This window comes from Eschrichtius robustus, chromosome 4, assembly GCF_028021215.1.
Source record: "Eschrichtius robustus isolate mEscRob2 chromosome 4, mEscRob2.pri, whole genome shotgun sequence".
NCBI classification, from domain to species: domain Eukaryota; kingdom Metazoa; phylum Chordata; class Mammalia; order Artiodactyla; family Eschrichtiidae; genus Eschrichtius; species Eschrichtius robustus.
In genome coordinates, this window is record NC_090827.1 from 49,167,055 (window position 1) to 49,173,064 (window position 6,010).

Sequence of the window (6,010 nt, forward strand, 5' to 3'; positions counted from 1 at the left end):
TGGTATTGGATGGCCTTGGCCCTTATAGCTTTTATAAGAATTTCGTCACTGTAGGACCAAGGTCTCACTGGATGATTTACTTTGCAGCCCCTACAGGTTTCCATTCTCCAGAAATAGATTTGAAGATTACTTGGACCAGCGTTAGACCGACCAGTGCTGCCTGTGAAAGCAGGAGCGCCTGCCGTTGGCAGCAGCTGAAATAGTTAGAGAAGACTTCAGGCTTTCTCTTTATTTTGGCCCTTCTTTGAGAGGTAGCCATGTATTTCAGTATTGACTGTCTTTGGATCAATAAGTTCAGTGATAGGAAAGGGGTCTTCTGTAGCTTTAAGTTTGAAAGGAAAGAAGAATATGTTTGTTAGTCATGGATTATACTTAAAAATTATGATGAAACAAATGTCATATCAACTTATATATAGATATTAAACATATCTAATTCTCCAGATAAAATGAAGCATATTTATGAGTAAATGGCACTTTTTCTCCAGTTTTCCTAGCATGCCCTTTTCATGTATCAGTTTGCTTTTGGCACCTTTACATGCTGCCTCAGAAAGCCTTCTGTGTGAAAGCTGAACATGAGGGAAGGGGATATGTGTGATTATGTATGCTGCTAAATTTTTTTTTTTATTTAGCTGAATAATCAATATTTGATTTAAAAATCCTTGAGCTATACATAACTATTTGGCAAGGGATGTGTTCATTGGGTCATACCATACATATGAAAGGCAAACATCTGTTTCCTTTAGATACAGCCATTGTGGAGCATTCTCAAGGTTTTCTGCTGAGGTCAAGGTGATTGTGTGTCACCTGTAGTCAATACCATTGAGTCCCCAAATTGACAACATTCACAAACTAAAGCCAAAATTGTATTTTTAAAGTTAAGATTGTATCCAAGTTTCCTGACGTTTCCTTCCTCTCTTTTTTTCTTTTTTCCTTCCTTTTTAATATGTCTCAAAGCCATTGCCTTCTGTGGAAACCTGTCTCTATGTTCTGGAAGAGCTTTTGCCTTTAGCTGTTTTCCTTAGGGAAAATACATGTGGTAGATGATTAATTCTCATTTACTTTTAAATTCAGTTTGGATCTACAGTCAATTTCTAAGGTTTATGTGATGAACATTGGTTTACAGAGAAAGGTATAGTTAAAAAGTTAGAATACTCAAGTTCTGATGGGCTGTCTGTATAATCACCAATACTCTTTTCTAAACTCAATACTGAACATTTCAAACAATAAAAGAAAATGAAAGAAAGGAATGAACAAAACAATTTAAATGTTAATCATTCTGCGCACCAAGTAGATACTGTGCTAGCACTGTGGATACAAAAATTAATAAGACAGTCCTAGCTTGTAGCTTACATTCTAAGGAGAGGACTAGGATTTCCAGGCTCTGTGCTAAGTGAAATGATGACAGTAAGCCCAAAGTGCCGTAGGGGCTCCAGGTCATAGAGTTTCCTGGGGGGAAAGGCTTTAGGTATTCCAGGGAAATTTATGAGTAAACAAGAAGGTCGAACAGCTACAGATGATCATCTGCACTGTGTATAGCTTGAGCCCAAAGAGTGATGCTGGACATGGGAAGAGGAACGACCAGTGGCAGATTCTGGGGACCCTAACGCTCTCTAGGCCAAGGGGCCTGCAGTGGAATGGGGCCCACTGAAGGGTTCCAGGCAAGGAAGTGGCAGTCGGTTTTAGTTTCAGGAGGATCAGACTGCCAGTGTGGTGTAGGAAAGTGGGTGGCAGAGTATATGGCGCTGAACTAGGGCAGGTAAAGTAACATTTTATTATGGGTATATATGTATACATCTGTATTGTATTTCTATATTGTTAATTTGGGGATTTTATTTCAAATGACAATAGCATCATGACTTACTGCATTTCTTTGAATACTAATGAATTAGAGCTTTTTCCCCATATTCTTTGGCCTTTTACAAATCTTTTGTGATGTACATGTGTAAGTCTTTTGCTTATTATTCTCCTGGGATATTCTTTTGCTAACAAACATCTTCCTTTATATATAAGGATAGTCTTCAGTTTATATTTGTTGGAAATATTTTCTAGTTTGTTTTGGGTTCTTTTGCCATGTACTCTTCAAACACTACAGCCTGGATTCTGTCCCCGTAGCACTGGTGGAAAGTTCACACAAATGAATTCCTAAAGCCACATCGGGTGAGAGCCAGCAGTGTTTGAGGGAATTTTAATATACTCATGCTTGGGAATTCCCTGGCTGTCCAGTGGTTAGGACTCTGTGCTTTCCCTGCTGAGGGCCCAGGTTCAATTCCTGGTCAGGGAACTAAGATCCCACAAGCTTTGCAGTGCAGCCAAAAATACACACACACACACATACACACATGCACCCACACCCCTAGGCTTCTGCTGGAGGCCGTTTTTCTTCACATGAATTAATTCTTTTTCCTGTTTCCTCTAAGGTAGGGTTCTCTAACCTTGGCACTATGGACGTTTGGGGTTGTATAATCTTTGTTATGGTGACTGTCCTCTGTGTTGTAGGATATTTAGCAGTATTTCTGATTGCTAGGATGCCTGTAGCAACCTCCAGTTGTGACAACCAAAAATGTCTCCATACACAGGCATTTCATTTCATTTAATACTTAACATTTAGTTGAGAGCCGGTGTGCACCAGAGAACAGGGAGCAGTCAGACAGAGGTGGTTTCTGTTCTCGTGAAACCTACATTCTCATGGCGGGGTTGGGGCATGATGGGGGAGGAAGTGAACACAGCAGACAGACAAGCCAGTATTGGGATTGAAGAATACAGTTCTCCTTCTGTAAATTAGGCCTCATGGAGATTCTGATGTTTAGATGACTTATGGAAAGAATTTAGCTTCCGTTCAGAAAACTGAATGGCAAACAAAATGAACTTTACATCCTCTCCCCATCCTTTTTACAGAAGACACTGTTATTTGGTAATCTCACAGACTGATCAGAGATGCTCTTGTGAGCCTTGAATACAAAACTCCCATCTGTTAGCCTCTTGAATTCTCCAGGTAACAAACCTTGAATATATGCCAATCACAAATCACAAAAATTTCAAAACATTTCCTAGGTTTCCTAAGGAAGGTTGTTTATTTGTAAACCACGTAAGCCTGTCTCTAATTCTTCCCCTCCCAGCCTCTCTAGTCTGGCCCAGCTTTTCGTCCTGTTGTTCTACTGGAACTTCTTATCAAGGCCAAGGGTAGGATACCTCTTACCAGGGCTGAGTGCCCTCCTCAGCCTGCCTGCACCCTTCCTCTCAGTTGCCCACTCCCTCCTTGATTGATTTTCTTTACTCTGGCTTCCAGGACACTGCAGCCTCCTGTCTTTCTTCCAGCCACACTGGCCTCCTGTCCTGTCTCCTTTGCGGGCTCCTTTTCTTGGTGTTAGTGTCTCCTGGGCCTCTTCTCTCTCCATAGGCACTCACTCTTGCTGACCTCATGGCTATAGCGCAGTGTACAAGCTGGCCACTTCCAGATGTGTCCTCCCTGACCTCCAGACGTGTATACCCAGCTTCTCTTCTAGATCTCCACTGCAACGACTGAAAGGCATTTTTCAAAGCCGAGCTCTCCTCCACAGCCTTCTCTGTCTCCATGGGGGTCGCTGGCTTTTCCTTTAAAATAGAATCAGACTCCATCACCTTCACATGGATTGTTGCAATAGTCTCTTAAGTGGTTTTTCGGATTCTAACCACCACCCTCCCCCCGCCCCTACTCCCCCACACAAGCATCAGTGTTTAGTGTAGCTGCCAAAGAGATCTTTCTAAAACACACTTGACATACCGTGTTACTCTGAGGTTTCCCTAATCAGTAAAATCCCAAGTCCCTGGCAGTGACCTCCAGGGCTCTAGAAAATCAGCTCCCACCCACCTCACCTCTTCCTGCTCCTTCACTTCCTCTGTTCCAGTCACATTGTTGTTTCTGGACTCTGAGACACCCCCACCTTAGGACCTTGCACCCCTGTTCCCTCAGCCTGGAATGATCAATTCCTATGTAACTTTACCTCCTTCAAGTCTTTTCTCATGTCTCTTTCTCAGTGAGGCCTCCTCCCCACTCAGCCCCTTCTATCTCCCTTACCTTAGGGGTTCAGAATATGTCATCTCAAAATATGTCACTTTGGCATATTGGTTATTTTGAACTAAAGTTACTTGAGAAACATCCACTACAAGAAGTAAACTCTTGGAACTTCCCTGGCAGTCCAGTGGTTAAGACTGCGCTTCCACTGCAGGGGGCATGGGTTCGAACCCTGGTCGGGGAACTAAGATCCCACATGCCCTGCAGCATGGCCAAAACAAAACAAAAAAAATCCCAAACAACAACAACAACAAAACGCTACCACTCATAAAAGTCACTTAAGAAACAAAAAACAAAAGTAAACTCTCTTACCCTCCTTTTTCCCTGAGAAAGCAGGAGATAAATCTGCCATGTGAAAGGTACCCTCCCCAGTGAAACTGAGCAGGACCCAGCAGGGCTCTCCTGGGTACAAAAGCCCCTCTATGTCTCTGTTTCTTGTTTGTTTGTAGAAAAGGGCTTTAATCTCCTAGGCCTTCTCTGAGTTCCAAAGAGCAGGCACAAGCAGTTACTAATTAGAGTGAGGGAATGCAGACACAAAGGAAAAGCAGTCAAGAAACAATACTGCAGAGATAAAAAGAGTCCTGCTTCCTCCTCAAGTGCTATACATAGCAATCTGATGCATATCTTTGAGTTGTTCTGCAGGAACTAAGACCCCACTCAGGTGGAGGATGGCGACTACAAGCTGACCACAAGCACGTATACCGCAGACTGGTTGGAACCAGAAGGTTGATGACTAAGGTTCCTGGAACACCACCTGGTTACCTCACCACCAAACAATCAGAAGAAAGTCATGTACCCTGCAACCTTCACCCCAATTGTTGCCTTTAAAAGCCTTTCCCTGAAAGCCATCTGGGAGTTTTGGGTCTTTTGAGCATAAGCTGCCCATTCCTCTTACTTGGGCCCTGAAATAAATGCTGTACTTTCTTCACCACAACCTGGTGTCAGTAGATTGGCTTTGCAGCATGGTGGGTGAGTGGACCCAGGTTTGGTCTGGTAACACCAGGAGGGTAGAAGACATCCTTATCACCAGACAGGGAATTTAGGGCCAAGAAGGCTGTATAAACAAACCTTGTGTAGGGGAGGAAAAATAATATCCCTCTATCCTCTTATGTTCTTGGTTGACACCCGTCTGTAATAAAAGATAGTAAACAGGAGACAAATAGAAGTTTAATAACATGTATACCTTCTGCATACATGGGAGATACCCAGGAATACTGAGTAACTCCCCTAAGTGGCCCAAGCCACCACCTTAAATACCATCCAGCTAAGGACAAAAGGAGATGTTAAGGAGTGGGAGAGCTGGTTATGGGAGGCTACAGGCAAAGCACAGTTGACAAGAGTATGGTTGTTATGCAGATTTAGGTCTTTACCTTCTGCATTGGTAAGACTTTATAAAGATGTAGAGTCATCTGCCTCTTTTTTGGCACAGAGAGGGAGATACCCTTACAAATAGAGATTTCATTTATAAATGTAAATGTTTCTTACAAAAGGGTAGCTTCCTGCTTAATCACTTCTTCACAAGTCATCTTTTTATGGGGCTCCCATGCGTACAAAATTAAATTTGTTTTTCTCCTGTTAATCTGTCTTATATCCATTTTATTATTAAACCAGCCAAAGAAACTAGGAGGGAAGAAGGGAAGATTTTTCTGCCTCTACACCCTGTTTGTTTTTTTCCCATTGCACTTCCCACCCTCCATATTATATAATTTACTTATTTACGTTGTTTTTCTCTCCCCTGACTGTAATGTAACATAACAATTTCAGATGTAGCAAAGATTTAAAAGTAAAAAATTACAGCCATTATCCTGCATGATACACAAGTGCACAAAGACATGTAAAATCATGGCAGTAATGTTTATAATAGTGAAAAATAGGAGAGGCAAATATCTCAATATGATAAAGGGATTTCATAATACATACACTGAAATCGTTTCAGGTGATTAAATATATATATACAAA